Source organism: Poromitra crassiceps, assembly GCF_964638095.1.
Source record: "Poromitra crassiceps genome assembly, chromosome: 20".
In the NCBI taxonomy this organism is placed as follows: domain Eukaryota; kingdom Metazoa; phylum Chordata; class Actinopteri; order Beryciformes; family Melamphaidae; genus Poromitra; species Poromitra crassiceps.
Genome location: NC_139637.1, coordinates 21,080,806 through 21,098,381, shown reverse-complemented (window position 1 = coordinate 21,098,381; position 17,576 = coordinate 21,080,806). Strand labels below are relative to the sequence as shown.

The following is a 17,576-nucleotide window of genomic DNA, read 5'->3' as shown; positions in this document are numbered from 1 at the left end:
TGACATAAAATAAATAAATGAAAAATAACATACGGCAATAAACAACAAAAGCCCTCACGGAGACACAGATGGAGAATAAAACAATTAGGAAAAAGTGAATAACTGTGATTTAAAAGCAGTGACAGAGTCGTGCCTTGTAATCCGCTCACTACACCGAGTTGCTGAAAGGATGACTTGTCCAATGAAGGGGTAACGATTAGCCAATCAGTGTCAATAAACAGCACAATGGGCGGGACTAACACCGTTGACAAGATGTTGTGCTGAGGAGCTAATAATGGTGGCCACCATAGACGAGATAGACGTTGCTATCTAGGCTGTTTTAAATCCATTATTTAAAAGTACCAATTTGAAATCCGAACAGCACTCTGCTTTGAAGGCATTTATTCAAAGGAGAGATGTTTTTTGCATTCTCCCAACTAGATTCACTAACATTAGATCCAGGCAGATACGGTGGTCTCTAGTGATTGGTTAGGGAAATGGAATTCCCCTGGGGAGTTCCCCTCATAGAAATCGATTAGAGTGGGGGTGATGTCAGACTAGAAGTGTAACGAGTTGACAATTCAGTCTGTTATCAGGCTCATATTCTTAGGCAAGCCGCAATCCGGGAACCCTCACTGTCAAATCTGCCTACTTTGGTCTGGATTCCAGACCTTAGAACTGACAAGAGAGCATGTGGGTCTCAGTGTTGTTGCACAAGGGGTGTGTAATTCTGAGATACACGTATATAGCCTACTGTACTATGATATTCATTACACTAACCTCTTCTTTCTCTTTCTTTCTTTCTTTGACATTTAACATGTAGTCAAAGCTTTAGTGAGTCCTAGCAACCAGACAGAGCAACCAGCAGCATTGGGTTTTACAGGGAGAGATTATATTTAGATCAGATGATTAGTATTTTGATGGAACTTCCCATGAAGTGAACACAGACTATAGGCTACAATCAACCAATAGAACAATAATCTTTACATAAAAACAGATGCCAGGTGAGAAGTGTCCTTTCAAATCTTACCTTTGTTCTGATGTCAGTTGATAGTAGACGAACAGCAGAAGGTAGCAGTGTGTCATGGAAAGGGGAAAACTGGCTTTATATAGGCCTACTGGACCTTCTCCGGGTGTTAGGTGTCAAGAACTGGCAATCTACCAACTGCAATCAAGACAGTGCCAACATAAATACTAGAAATAATTAAAATTATCCATCTATTGGCACAGGGCATTGATGAATGATTTAAAGACAGTTGGTACAGCCTTGAGTAAACAGTTACAACAAATTATGTATAATTGCATACAAGGATGTACCACACATTCTGAGGGATGCTACCCTGTGGCGTGGCCAGTGCTTCATAAAGGAGGTCCTAGAACTCAGAGGGCGCTGTTCTGGCGGGTCAGGGCAGAACTCAGATGGCACTGTTCTGGCAGGTCAGGGCAGGGCAGAGTAAAACCCACAGAATACATAGAAGAGTCCACAGTGCCTGGAGCATATTGGACAACACCTAGGTGCTTAGCTTTTAAAACCAAACAAAACTGTCATCACAGACAAGGCAGTATCTATTTGCATTTATTAATCAGAGCATTCACAATAATAAAAAACAGCATTGGGAGGCATGTAGAAACAGTGGTTTAAGATACTGTGATAGTGAATTATGACTGGTGTTACATAAGAAAGATAAACTTTTTTGATTCGGGAATCTAGTTGATGCGGTCTTTCTCTCGCTCAAAAAAGTGTTTGATACTGTCAACCAATCTAAATTAACTAAATTAAAATCTTCTCAAGCAGAAAATATGGTTTAATTCTTATTCTATGAAACAGGAGTCAATAAAGTCACCATTGGTCAGACTAAATGTGAAAGCTGTGACAGTAAAATGGGCACAAGGATTGGTCCAAACAGCTAACATTATCCTCGTTGTCGGGGAAGGAAGGGAAATGCACATCAATACTATAATGTAGTTGTTTTTCAAAAGGGAACGCACAACAGGCTAGACAGACTGCAGCTCTGGAGCTGGTTTCCCCAAACATGGGATTGTTTTGAGGAGAGACTGACAAGAACAGAGGGAATATCCTCAGCCCGACTCGCCACAGACAAACGCATGCTAAAAAAGGGGGGGAAACTGCTGCGGGCGTATTGCGAGAAAAACAGCGATAGAGATGTCCTCTGAAGCTTATTATTATATCCGTTAATTTTGCCTACTAATGTCAACATCATTTGAGCATAAATAGCCTAACCTATTATTTAGGCTATTCGTAAACTGTAGGCACGGAGGATTCCTCCTGGCGCCCCTGCTGCAGTCATGATTGTATAGGTTACTTTTTGACGTTTACTTATGCCTTTCTTGCTGTGTGTTGTGTGAGGTGGTTTCCCCTGTCAGTTTTTTTAATGAATGAGCTAAGCTTGGATCCGTCTTCCCGCGGGTACCCTTTCAGACACACGTCGATTCGGGGCTATGACCACCTCCACTGTGACCACCTCCACTGGCGGAACGAAAAGCGCACGAAAATTATCCACCACACCGCATTAGTGACTTTCACACCGGAGGCGAGGCTTAATGATCCCATAACATTCACGACTTTCACAGCCTGTGTGAATGGGGCTACTGTCTCTATCATATTCCTGTGACCATAGTGAAATCATGGAGTGAAATGCTAAAAAAGAAGAATGTTTTTGTGAGCAGTTATTGTGAATGCATGCACTGAAAACAGAAACCACCACCTCAAAGTTGAATTCCTACAAGAGTGAAAGTTTCCTTGAACTCATTCATGAACTCATTGTAAGTTGTTCTGAATAAGCCCATGCTCAGTATATTTACCTTGTCTAATATATCTTTGCACAGATGGCATCAGGTTTTCATTTTGTGATGATCCTATGCGGACTGGTCATATTGGTAAGCGAAATCTACAGAAATATTATTTTCTATATTTCATTTTTTATATTTGCCCCCATTGAAAACCTGCCTGACCAAATGTCACATTTTTATATTCCTAACATGACATGACAACAAAATATGAGAGCCTATTATCTTAGCACCACTGCACTGTATGTATTCTCCATACTGTCAGCTCTTCCAACTAGTGCAGTAGAAAATGGTGAACAAAACATAGGCCTATCTGGTTCATGACATACGATGACATACGATGAGTCCCTTTTACCATAACTGTTGTAACAGTAACTCCCACGGAACAAATTTGGAAATTCAAATGTACATTACATTACATTACATTTCGTCATTTGGCAGACGCTTTTATCCAAAGCGACTTACAATAACACACTTTTTGTCAGCAATAGAGCAATCAACTATGGAGCACAGTCTATGACAACTACAAATCCTGAAGGAACAGTGGTACGAGTTTAGTTTAGGATTTTTTTTTTTTTTTTTTAATAGAAAGAGAGAGAAAGAAGTTAGATCAAGAAGGGCCCAGATGGAGCCTGAAAAGGTGAGTCTTTAGTCTTTTCCGAAAGATCGGCAGTGATTCAGCAGTCCTGACCGAAGGTGGCAGCTTGTTCCACCATTGGGGTGCCAGGGACGAGAAGAGTCGAGATCGGGATAAGCGACTTTTGAGCGCCCGTAGCGAAGGAGGAGCGAGGCGCCCTGCACTGGTGGAGGAGCGAAGGGAGCGGTGAGAGGTTTGGAACCTGACCATAGATTGCAGGTACAGGGGAGCTGACTGGTGTACTGCCCTGTAGGCCAGTACCAGTGTCTTGAATTTGATGCGAGCCGAGATGGGAAGCCAGTGGAGCTCCTGGAAGAGGGGAGTGACATGAGAGAATTTGGGTTGGTTGAATACCAGACGGGCTGCAGCGTTCTGAATGATCTGAAGCGGTCGGATGTCGGTGGCAGGTAGGCCGGCCAGGAGCACGTTGCAGTAGTCCAGGCGAGGGACGATAAGTGACTGGACCAGGAGTTGAGTCGCTTCTCTTGTGAGGAAGGGACGGATTTTGGGGATGTTGTAGAGGGAGAACCTACAGGAGCGTGCTGTCGCAGCTATTTTGGCTGAGCAAGACAGCTGGTTGTCGAGGATCACCCCAAGGTTCTTAGCTGTTTGGGAGGGCAGTACAGTGGTGTTGTCGATGGAGATGGAGAGATCTGCGAGAGGACAGTCTTTCCCTGGGAGGAAGAGTAGCTCTGTCTCTCTTGAGGTGGTGGGCAGACATCCAGTCGCCAATGTCCTTGAGACATGCAGAGATGCGAGCCTCGATTTGAGTGTCAGAGGGGGGGAAGGAAAGGAAAAGTTGGCTGTCATCAGCATAGCAGTGATAAGAGAAGCCATGAGAAGAGTTCACATAGGCAAGAGATCTGATATAGAGAAGGAAAAGTAAGGGGCCCAGGACTGAGCCCTGGGGGACACCAGTGGTAAGAGGGCAGGATATGGAGACGGACCCTCTCCATAAGACCTGGTATGAGCGGTTCGAGAGATAGGAAGCAAACCAGGAGAGTGCAGAACCTGAAATGCCGAGGTCAGACAGAGTGGAAAGAAGGATTTGGTGATTGACTGTATCGAAGGCAGCAGACAGGTCAAGGAGGACAAGGACAGAGGAGAGGGATGAGGCCTTAGCAGTGTGAAGGGCCTCTGTGACAGCAAGAAGAGCTGTCTCAGTGGAGTGAGAAGCCTTGAAACCGGACTGCAGAGGGTCCAAGAGGTCATTCTGGGAGAGATAGAGAGAAAGTTGTTCGGACGCTGCTCGTTCGAGGGTTTTGGAAAGGAATGAGAGAAGAGAGACAGGTCTGTAGTTCTGAATAGCAGTAGGGTCAAGGGAGGGTTTCTTAAGCAGAGGCTTGACTCTTGCAGTCTTTAGAGCAGGCGGAACAAGACCAGAGGACAGAGAGGAGTTTATGAAGGTAGTGAGGAAGGGAGATATGTCAGGTGAGATGGTTTGGAGCAGAGAGGAAGGGATGGGATCGAGGGGGCAGTAAGTGGCTCGGTTCGAGCTGATGAGTTTAAGCACCTCATCGGGAGAGAGGGGGGAGAAGGAAGGAGATCCAGGGACCAAGGGCCGAGGAGCAGAATTGGAGTCGGGAGTGTTAGTGAGGGTGGCTGGAGGATGGAAGGAGGAGCTGATGTCATCCACCTTTTTAGTAAAGAAGGTTACAAAATCATCAGCAGAGAGGGAGGATAGGGGGGGGGGGGTTGAGGAGCGTAGAGAAGGTGGAGAACAGTTTACTGGGGTTGGATGCAGAGGACTGGATTTCAGAGATGAAGAAGGAGGTTTTTGCTTTGGAGACAGCAGAGGTGAAGTTGGAGTGGATAAGATGGTAGGAAGAGAGGTCTTCAGGGTGATGTGATTTTCTCCATTTTCTCTCAGCTGCCCGAAGCTCTGTTCGATGAGTTCGCAGAGTTTCAGTTAGCCAGGGAGCAGGGGGAGAGGATCGGGCAGGTTTAGTGGTGAGAGGGCAGAGAGAATCAAGAGCAGAGGAGAGAGAGGATAGAAGAGCGGTGGAAGCCTCGTCAGTGGACAGGAGAGCAAACTGCTCGGCTGAGGGAAGCAAGGAGAGGACGGTAGAAGAGAGGGAGTCAGGTGAGAGAGTTTTTAGGTTGCGTCGGGGGTGATGGGTGGGAGGAGGGGATGGGGATGGGAAGAGAGAAGGTGATAAAGTGGTGGTCAGATACAGGAAGAGGAGTCACAGTGAGGTTAAAGGTGGAGCAGGATCTGGTGAAGACCAGGTCAAGCACATTCCCTGCTTTGTGAGTAGGAGGAGATTGAGAGAGGTAGAGGTCAAAGGATGAGAAGAAGTTAAGGAAAGGGAGAGATTGTAAGGTTACTGGCTGGATGTTGAAATCACCCAGCAGGATGAGTGGAGTACCATCCTCAGGAAAGAAGGAGAGAAGGGTGTCCAGCTCGTCCAGAAAGTCGCCTAGCGGACCAGGCGGGCGGTAGATTACCACAATGTTGAGTTTGATGGGTAGGGATGCGGCAACTGCATGGGACTCAAAAGATGAGATAGACAGATGAAATGTACCCTTGCAACAGTATATGAAGGAATGCTATCGGTCATTAAGAACGTCAGGTGTCCTTTTCAAATACTCAAACTTGTGACCTTAGTGGACATTTCCTTCAAAACTGCTATAAAAATACTATTACATCAGGCTTTCAATAGAGGCCTGGCTTCAAAAGTGGTTCATACTATTTTCCAGATTGCCAGATTGAGCCACTTTCTCATGTTTGGCCTATGGGGCGAATACCGGCTGGCCAATGAAGCAAATAGTATAATGCAATATGTGCAGATAAAAGTGTGTGTGTGAGTGTGTGTGTGTGTGTGTGTGTGTGTGTGTGTGTGTGTGTGTGTGTGTGTCTTGAGCTACAATACTAAAAGAGCAAATTGATTGATTTCAAGTTGATTTAGCTGCTGAGAATGTGTTCTTTATGTTCACAGGACAGCAAAATGGCCGTGGCAGGTTGGTACCTCTCACCGTTCTTAGATTGTTTTAGTTGTATTTATTTTTCTCAGATGGTCTCAATGTTACGGCGTTGTGTAGGTGGTACTTGCAGCAACCCATGTTAGGGGCTTGTCCAGGGGTGGGTACGAACCGCCGACCTTCGACATGTTAACCACTGCGCCAAGAGAGCTAGCTCCCTTGGCGGAGCTGATTAACATGCCTTTATACTGGGGAGTGATTTTAACCAATCCACTCAGGACTCACGAGGAATCTGCGCTGATTCACCTCGGGTACACAAGCATCCAGTCCCATAAAACACCAAAAGCAAGCCTCCAGTCTGCAATGGGTCGTGCCCGGCCACGACCCATTGCTGCGCAGCAGCTATAATTAGTGGCCGGGCCAGCGAAGCGGCAGGGCCACTGCTTGTATTTGCCTGTATTATTAGTGGCCGGGCCAGCGAAGCGGCAGGGCCACTGCTTGTATTTGCCTGTATTATTATTATTTTTTTTCTTCTTCTCCCAGGAAGTCAGACTTCCCATGCATGAATATAAACCAAACTTTGCACAAAGGTCCAGTCCCATGCAAAACTAAGTTGACGTGAATTTGGCGCCTATAGTCCTGATGGTGGCGCTACAGCGACCGTCTAAAGTTTCAAATTTTGAAAATTCATAACAAATCAGGCATATGGGCTACGGCTTTGGCACTTTCACCGAAATGTGCGCCCAAATGAGGAGAAACTTTTGTACGCTGCAACCTATGGCCAATTATGAAGTCTAAAGACCGCAAAACTGCAAAAACTGCAAAACTAATTAAACCCTACTCCTCCCACATTTTTTCTTCAAACGACACCAAACTTCAGCATCTGCATCGATAGACTGTCCTCCACAAAAGTATCAAACAGATTTTTGATAGATCAAAAATTGAGCCCACAGTGCATCAAAATGTTTTACTTTAAATTGTACTTTAAACAGTTAATGCAAATTCTTGCTAAATAAAGCTTGAATCTCCATGAAAAAAATTGACAATATTTTGCTGTCAGAGTAGTTGAAGTGTGCAAAGTCTAAGAATTGTATGTCAAAAACTGAATTTTTGACAGTATTTTGAATGTATAGCCTAAAGAGCATCGTAATTGCCCTAATTACCTAATGATGTGATGTCACTTGAGCAATGATGTCATCAGTGATGATGTCATCAATGATGTCATCCTTCCTGGCTGAGTAGGACTGGGTGGGTGATGTGTTCAACTGCTGTGTACTTAACCTGCTGCCTTCTGCCCCAGCCCTGTCATGAACGGCAGTGTTCTAATCTAAGCAGATTGGATTGCATGCAGCAGATGACAGAAAACTCATCCATAAGAGACTTGACTTGGACTTGTGACTAAAGACTTGAGACGCGATTTGGACTATAGCTAAAAGACTTGAGACCTGCCCGGCCACGACCCATTGCTGCGCAGCAGCTATAATTAGTGGCCGGGCCAGCGAAGCGGCAGGGCCACTGCTTGTATTTGCCTGTATTATTATTATTATTAGTGGCCGGGCCAGCGAAGCGGCAGGGCCACTGCTTGTATTTGCCTGTATTATTAGTGGCCGGGCCAGCGAAGCGGCAGGGCCACTGCTTGTATTTGCCTGTATTATTATTCTTCTTCTTCTTCTTCTTCTTCTCCCCAGGAAGTCAGACTTCCCATGCATGAATATAAACCAAACTTTGCACAAAGGTCCAGTCCCATGCCAAACTAAGTTGACGTGAATTTGGCGCCTATAGTCCTGATGGTGGCGCTACAGCGACCGTCTAAAGTTTCAAACTTTGAAAATTCATAACAAATCAGGCATATGGGCTATGGCTTTGCCACTTTCACCGAAATGTGTGCCCAAATGAGGAGAAACTTTTGTACGCTGCAACCTATGGCCAATTATGAAGTCTAAAGACCGCAAAACTGCAAAAACTGTAAAACTAATTAAACCCTACTCCTCCCACATTTTTTCTTCAAACGACACCAAACTCCAGCATCTGCATCGTTAGACTGTCCTCCACAAAACTATCAAACAGATATTTGATAGATCAAAAATTGAGCCCACAGTGCATCAAAATGTTTGACTGTAAATGGTACTTTAATGCAAATTCTTGCTAAATAAAGCTTGAATATCCACTGATCACTGATGATGTCATCAGTGATGTCAGCAGTTTTGTGACATCACTGATGATGTCATCTATAAATCACTCAGCCTTCCTCTCCATAACATCAGCTCTGCCTTCTGCCCAAGCCCTGTCATGAACGGCAGTGTTCTAAGCAGACTGGATTGCATGCAGCAGATGATAGAAAGCTCATCCATAAGAGACTTGAGACTTGACTTGGACTTGTGACTAAAGACTTGAGACGTGACTTGGCCTATAGCTAAAAGACTTGAGACTTGCCCGGCCACGACCCATTGCTGCGCAGCAGCTATAATTATTATTATTCTTCTTCTTCTTCTCCCCAGGAAGTCAGACTTCCCATGCATGAATATAAACCAAACTTTGCACAAAGGTCCAGTCCCATGCCAAACTAAGTTGATGTGAATTTGGCGCCTATAGTCCTGATGGTGGCGCTACAGCGACCGTCTAAAGTTTCAAACTTTGAAAATTCATAACAAATCAGGCATATGGGCTATGGCTTTGGCACTTTCACCGAAATGTGTGCCCAAATGAGGAGAAACTTTTGTACGCTGCAACCTATGGCCAATTATGAAGTCTAAAGACCGCAAAACTGCAAAAACTGTAAAACTAATTAAACCCTACTCCTCCCACATTTTTTCTTCAAACGACACCAAACTCCAGCATCTGCATCGTTAGACTGTCCTCCACAAAACTGTCAAACAGATATTTGATAGATAAAAAATTGAGCCCACAGTGCATCAAAATGTTTGACTGTAAATGGTACTTTAATGCAAATTCTTGCTAAATAAAGCTTGAATCTCCACTGATCACTGATGATGTCATCAGTGATGTCATCAGTTTTGTGACATCACTGATGATGTCATCTATAAATCGCTCAGCCTTCCTCTCCATAACATCAGCTCTGCCTTCTGCCCCAGCCCTGTCATGAACTGCAGTGTTCTAAGCCGACTGGATTGCATGCAGCAGATGATAGTTAGTGGCCGGGCCAGCGAAGCGGCAGGGCCACTGCTTGTATTTGCCTGTATTATTTTCTTCTCCCAGGAAGTCAGACTTCCCATGCATGAATATAAACCAAACTTTGCACAAAGGTCCAGTCCCATGCCGAACTAAGTTGACGTGAATTTGGCGCCATTAGTCCTGATGGTGGCGCTACAGCGACCGTCTAAAGTTTCAAACTTTGAAAATTCATAACAAATCAGGCATATGGGCTATGGCTTTGGCACTTTCACCGAAATGTGTGCCTAAATGAGGAGAAACTTTTGTACGCTGCAACCTATGGCCAATTATGAAGTCTAAAGACCGCAAAACTGCAAAAACTGTAAAACTAATTAAACCCTACTCCTCCCACATTTTTTCTTCAAGCGACACCAAACTCCAGCAACTGCATCGTTAGACTGTCCTCCACAAAACTATCAAACATATATTTGATAGATCAAAAATTGAGTCCACAGTGCATCAAAATGTAAATGGTACTTTAAACAGCTAATGCAAATTATTGCTAAATAATGCTTGAATCTCCACTGATCACTGATGATGTCATCAGTGATGTCATCAGTTTTGTGACATCACTGATGATGTCATCTATAAATCGTTTAGCCTTCCTCTCCATAACATCAGCTCTCCCAGTACCTCATCGACTCTACAACAGCAAGGAGGCAAGTAACTTGTGTGTCTGTTTGTCTGTCTGTACACCTTTCTGGAGACGAAGAAATATTTGTAGCCCTAGCATGAGTGCTAACTTCTGATAGTGTTGTATTGCCAAAGTATTAATAAGCAATTTTTCAGTCTATCTCTCTCTGCCTCCACTGTCCCTACTCTCTCCGCTTCTATGTTCAACTGCCATGTAACCTGTTGCCTTCTACCCCAGCCCTGTCATGAACGGCAGTGTTCTAATCTAAGCAGACTGGATTGCATGCAGCAGATGATAGAAAGCTCATCCATAAGAGACTTGAGACTTGACTTGGACTTGTGACTAAAGACTTGAGAAATGACTTGGACTATAGCTAAAAGAGACTTCCCATGCATGAATATAAACCAAACTTTGCACAAAGGTCCAGTCCCATGCCAAACTAAGTTGATGTGAATTTGGCGCCTATAGTCCTGATGGTGGCGCTACAGCGACCGTCTAAAGTTTAAAACTTTGAAAATTCATAACAAATCAGGCATATGGGCTATGGCTTTGGCACTTTCACCGAAATGTGTGCCCAAATGAGGAGAAACTTTTGTACGCTGCAACCTATGGCCAATTATGAAGTCTAAAGACCGCAAAACTGCAAAAACTGTAAAACTAATTAAACCCTACTCCTCCCACATTTTTTCTTCAAACGACACCAAACTCCAGCATCTGCATCGTTAGACTGTCCTCCACAAAACTATCAAACAGATATTTGATAGATCAAAAATTGAGCCCACAGTGCATCAAAATGTTTGACTGTAAATGGTACTTTAATGCAAATTCTTGCTAAATAAAGCTTGAATATCCACTGATCACTGATGATGTCATCAGTGATGTCATCAGTTTTGTGACATCACTGATGATGTCATCTATAAATCACTCAGCCTTCCTCTCCATAACATCAGCTCTGCCTTCTGCCCCAGCCCTGTCATGAACGGCAGTGTTCTAAGCAGACTGGATTGCATGCAGCAGATGATAGAAAGCTCATCCATAAGAGACTTGAGACTTGACTTGGACTTGTGACTAAAGACTTGAGACGTGACTTGGCCTATAGCTAAAAGACTTGAGACTTGCCCGGCCACGACCCATTGCTGCGCAGCAGCTATAATTAGTGGCCGGGCCAGCGAAGCGGCAGGGCCACTGCTTGTATTTGCCTGTATTATTATTATTCTTCTTCTTCTTCTCCCAGGAAGTCAGACTTCCCATGCATGAATATAAACCAAACTTTGCACAAAGGTCCAGTCCCATGCCAAACTGAGTTGACGTGACTTTGGCGCCATTAGTCCTGATGGTGGCGCTACAGCGACCGTCTAAAGTTTCAAACTTTGAAAATTCATAACAAATCAGGCATATGGGCTATGGCTTTGGCACTTTCACCGAAATGTGTGCCTAAATGAGGAGAAACTTTTGTACGCTGCAACCTATGGCCAATTATGAAGTCTAAAGACCGCAAAACTGCAAAAACTGTAAAACTAATTAAACCCTACTCCTCCCACATTTTTTCTTCAAGCGACACCAATCTCCAGCATCTGCATCGTTAGACTGTCCTCCACAAAACTATCAAACAGATATTTGATAGATCAAAAATTGAGTCCACAGTGCATCAAAATGTAAATGGTACTTTAAACAGCTAATGCAAATTCTTGCTAAATAAAGCTTGAATCTCCACTGATCACTGATGATGTCATCAGTGATGTCATCAGTTTTGTGACATCACTGATGATGTCATCTATAAATCGCTCAGCCTTCCTCTCCATAACATCAGCTCTGCCTTCTGCCCCAGCCCTGTCATGAACTGCAGTGTTCTAAGCAGACTGGATTGCATGCAGCAGATGATAGAAAGCTCACCCATAAGAGACTTGAGACTTGACTCTCCATAACATCAGCTCTGCCTTCTGCCCCAGCCCTGTCATGAACTGCAGTGTTCTAAGCAGACTGGATTGCATGCAGCAGATGATAGAAAGCTCATCCATAAGAGACTTGAGACTTGACTTGGACTTGTGACTAAAGACTTGAGACGTGACTTGGACTATAGCTAAAAGACTTGAGACTTGCCCGGCCACGACCCATTGCTGCGCAGCAGCTATAATTAGTGGCCGGGCCAGCGAAGCGGCAGGGCCACTGCTTGTATTTGCCTGTATTATTATTCTTCTTCTCCCAGGAAGTCAGACTTCCCATGCATGAATATAAACCAAACTTTGCACAAAGGTCCAGTCCCATGCCAAACTGAGTTGACGTGACTTTGGCGCCATTAGTCCTGATGGTGGCGCTACAGCGACCGTCTAAAGTTTTAAACTTTGAAAATTCATAACAAATCAGGCATATGGGCTATGGCTTTGGCACTTTCACCGAAATGTGTGCCCAAATGAGGAGAAACTTTTGTACGCTGCAACCTATGGCCAATTATGGAGTCTAAAGACCGCAAAACTGCAAAAACTGTAAAACTATTCAAACCCTACTCCTCCCACATTTTTTCTTCAAACGACACCAAACTCCAGCATCTGCATCGTTAGACTGTCCTCCACAAAACTATCAAACAGATATTTGATAGATCAAAAATTGAGCCCACAGTGCATCAAAATGTTTGACTGTAAATGGTACTTTAATGCAAATTCTTGCTAAATAAAGCTTGAATATCCACTGATCACTGATGATGTCATCAGTGATGTCATCAGTTTTGTGACATCACTGATGATGTCATCTATAAATCACTCAGCCTTCATCTCCATAACATCAGCTCTACCTTCTGCCCAAGCCCTGTCATGAACGGCAGTGTTCTAAGCAGACTGGATTGCATGCAGCAGATGATAGAAAGCTCATCCATAAGAGACTTGAGACTTGACTTGGACTTGTGACTAAAGACTTGAGACGTGACTTGGCCTATAGCTAAAAGACTTGAGACTTGCCCGGCCACGACCCATTGCTGCGCAGCAGCTATAATTAGTGGCCGGGCCAGCGAAGCGGCAGGGCCACTGCTTGTATTTGCCTGTATTATTATTATTATTCTTCTTCTTCTTCTCCCCAGGAAGTCAGACTTCCCATGCATGAATATAAACCAAACTTTGCACAAAGGTCCAGTCCCATGCCAAACTAAGTTGACGTGACTTTGGCGCCATTAGTCCTGATGGTGGCGCTACAGCGACCGTCTAAAGTTTCAAACTTTGAAAATTCATAACAAATCAGGCATATGGGCTATGGCTTTGGCACTTTCACCCAAATGTGTGCCCAAATGAGGAGAAACTTTTGTACGCTGCAACCTATGGCCAATTATGAAGTCTAAAGACCGCAAAACTGCAAAAACTGTAAAACTAATTAAACCCTACTCCTCCCACATTTTTTCTTCAAACGACACCAAACTCCAGCATCTGCATCGTTAGACTGTCCTCCACAAAACTGTCAAACAGATATTTGATAGATCAAAAATTGAGCCCACAGTGCATCAAAATGTTTTACTGTAAATGGTACTTTAAATAGCTAATGCAAATTCTTGCTAAACAAAGCTTGAATCTGCACTGATCACTGATGATGTCATCAGTGATGTCATCAGTTTTGTGACATCACTGATGATGTCATCTATAAATCGCTCAGCCTTCCTCTCCATAACATCAGCTCTGCCTTCTGCCCCAGCCCTGTCATGAACTGCAGTGCTCTAAGCAGACTGGATTGCATGCAGCAGATGATAGAAAGCTCATCCATAAGAGACTTGAGACTTGACTTCGACTTGTGACTAAAGACTTCAGACATGACTTGGACTATAGCTAAAAGACTTGAGACTTGCCCGGCCACGACCCATTGCTGCGCAGCAGCTATAATTATTATTATTCTTCTTCTTCTTCTCCCCAGGAAGTCAGACTTCCCATGCATGAATATAAACCAAACTTTGCACAAAGGTCCAGTCCCATGCCAAACTAAGTTGACGTGACTTTGGCGCCATTAGTCCTGATGGTGGCGCTACAGCGACCGTCTAAAGTTTCAAACTTAGAAAATTCATAACAAATCAGGCATATGGGCTATGGCTTTGGCACCTTCACCGAAATGTGTGCCTAAATGAGGAGAAACTTTTGTACGCTGCAACCTATGGCCAATTATGAAGTCTAAAGACCGCAAAACTGCAAAAACTGTAAAACTAATTAAACCCTACTCCTCCCACATTTTTTCTTCAAGCGACACCAAACTCCAGCATCTGCATCGTTAGACTGTCCTCCACAAAACTATCGAACAGATATTTGATAGATCAAAAATTTAGTCCACAGTGCATCAAAATGTAAATGGTACTTTAAACAGCTAATGCAAATTCTTGCTAAATAAAGCTTGAATCTCCACTGATCACTGATGATGTCATCAGTGATGTCATCAGTTTTGTGACACCGTCTAAAGTTTCAAACTTTGAAAATTCATAACAAATCAGGCATATGGGCTATGGCGGGCCACTGCTTGTATTTGCCTGTATTATTATTAGTGGCCGGGCCAGCGAAGCGGCAGGGCCACTGCTTGTATTTGCCTGTATTATTATTAGTGGCCGGGCCAGCGAAGCGGCAGGGCCACTGCTTGTATTTGCCTGTATTATTAGTGGCCGGGCCAGCGAAGCGGCAGGGCCACTGCTTGTATTTGCCTGTATTATTATTATTATTCTTCTTCTTCTTCTCCCCAGGAAGTCAGACTTCCCATGCATGAATATAAACCAAACTTTGCACAAAGGTCCAGTCCCATGCCAAACTAAGTTGACGTGAATTTGGCGCCTATAGTCCTGATGGTGACTCTACAGCGACCGTCTAAAGTTTCAAACTTTGAAAATTCATAACAAATCAGGCATATGGGCTATGGCTTTGCCACTTTCACCGAAATGTGTGCCCAAATGAGGAGAAACTTTTGTACGCTGCAACCTATGGCCAATTATGAAGTCTAAAGACCGCAAAACTGCAAAAACTGCAAAACTAATTAAACCCTACTCCTCCCACATTTTTTCTTCAAACGACACCAAACTCCAGCATCTGCATCGTTAGACTGTCCTCCACAAAACTATCAAACAGATATTTGATAGATCAAAAATTGAGCCCACAGTGCATCAAAATGTTTGACTGTAAATGGTACTTTAATGCAAATTCTTGCTAAATAAAGCTTGAATATCCACTGATCACTGATGATGTCATCAGTGATGTCATCAGTTTTGTGACATCACTGATGATGTCATCTATAAATCACTCAGCCTTCCTCTCCATAACATCAGCTCTGCCTTCTGCCCCAGCCCTGTCATGAACGGCAGTGTTCTAAGCAGACTGGATTGCATGCAGCAGATGATAGAAAGCTCATCCATAAGAGACTTGAGACTTGACTTGGACTTGTGACTAAAGACTTGAGACGTGACTTGGCCTATAGCTAAAAGACTTGAGACTTGCCCGGCCACGACCCATTGCTGCGCAGCAGCTATAATTATTATTCTTCTTCTTCTTCTCCCAGGAAGTCAGACTTCCCATGCATGAATATAAACCAAACTTTGCACAAAGGTCCAGTCCCATGCCAAACTAAGTTGACGTGAATCTAGCGCCTATAGTCCTGTAGGTGGCGCTACAGCGACCATCTAAAGTTTCAAACTTTGAAAATTCATAACAAATCAGGCATATGGACTACGGCTTTGGCACTTTCGCCGAAATGTGTGCCCAAATGAGGAGAAACTTTTGTACGCTGCAACCTATGGCCAATTATGAAGTCTAAAGACCGCAAAACAGCAAAAACTGTAAAACTAATTAAACCCTACTCCTCCCACATTTTTTCTTCAAACAACACCAAACTCCAGCATCTGCATCGTTAGACTGTCCTCCACAAAAGTATCAAACAGATTTTTGATAGATCAAAAATTGAGCCCACAGTGCATCAAAATGTTTTACTGTAAATGGTACTTTAATGCAAATTCTTGCTAAATAAAGCTTGAATCTCCACTGATCACTGATGATGTCATCAGTGATGTCATCAGTTTTGTGACATCACTGATGATGTCATCTATAAATCGCTCAGCCTTCCTCTCCATAACATCAGCTCTGCCTTCTGCCCCAGCCCTGTCATGAACTGCAGTGTTCTAAGCAGACTGGATTGCATGCAGCAGATGATAGAAAGCTCATCCATAAGAGACTTGAGACTTGACTTGGACTTGTGACTAAAGACTTGAGACGTGACTTGGACTATAGCTAAAAGACTTGAGACTTGCCCGGCCACGACCCATTGCTGCGCAGCAGCTATAATTCTTCTTCTTCTTCTTCTTCTCCCAGGAAGTCAGACTTCCCATGCATGAATATAAACCAAACTTTGCACAAAGGTCCAGTCCCATGCCAAACTAAGTTGACGTGAAGTTGGCGCCTATAGTCCTGATGGTGGCGCTACAGCGACCGTCTAAAGTTTCAAACTTTGAAAATTCATAACAAATCAGGCATATGGGCTATGGCTTTGCCACTTTCACCAAAATGTGTGCCCAAATGAGGATAAACTTTTGTACGCTGCAACCTATGGCCAATTATGAAGTCTAAAGACCGCAAAACTGCAAAAACTGTAAAACTAATTAAACCCTACTCCTCCCACATCTTTTCTTCAAACGACACCAAACTCCAGCATCTGCATCGGTAGACTGTCCTCCACAAAAGTATCAAACAGATTTTTGATAGATCAAAAATTGAGCCCACAGTGCATCAAAATGTTTTACTGTAAATGGTACTTTAATGCAAATTCTTGCTAAATAAAGCTTGAATCTCCACTGATCACTGATGATGTCATCAGTGATGTCATCATTTTTGTGACATCACTGATGATGTCATCTATAAATCGCTCAGCCTTCCTCTCCATAACATCAGCTCTGCCTTCTGCCCCAGCCCTGTCATGAACTGCAGTGTTCTAAGCAGACTGGATTGCATGCAGCAGATGATAGAAAGCTCATCCATAAGAGACTTGAGACTTGACTTGGACTTGTGACTAAAGACTTGAGACGTGACTTGGACTATAGCTAAAAGACTTGAGACTTGCCCGGCCACGACCCATTGCTGCGCAGCAGCTATAATTATTATTATTCTTCTTCTCCCAGGAAGTCAGACTTCCCATGCATGAATATAAACCAAACTTTGCACAAAGGTCCAGTCCCATGCCAAACTAAGTTGACGTGACTTTGGCGCCATTAGTCCTGATGGTGGCGCTACAGCAACCGTCTAAAGTTTCAAACTTTGAAAATTCATAACAAATCAGGCATATGGGCTATGGCTTTGGCACTTTCACCGAAATGTGTGCCTAAATGAGGATAAACTTTTGTACGCTGCAACCTATGGCCAATTATGAAGTCTAAAGACCGCAAAACTGCAAAAACTGTAAAACTAATTAAACCCTACTCCTCCCACATTTTTT

At 43.7% G+C, this 17,576-nt stretch overlaps 2 protein-coding genes across 2 annotated transcripts in view; both read right to left on the bottom strand.

Moving 5' to 3' along the window:
• LOC310794652 (galactose-specific lectin nattectin-like) overlaps positions 1 to 1,055 on the bottom strand; it is a 16,541-nt gene extending 15,486 nt beyond the window's left edge. The window contains exon 1 of the mRNA XM_083656645.1: positions 1,010 to 1,055. The gene's annotated coding sequence lies outside the window, so the exon portion shown is untranslated. The remainder of the gene's footprint in view (positions 1 to 1,009) is intronic.
• The window catches only part of LOC310794690 (L-rhamnose-binding lectin SML-like), a 77,940-nt gene that overhangs the window by 45,647 nt on the left and 14,717 nt on the right, over positions 1 to 17,576 (bottom strand). The window lies entirely within an intron of this gene.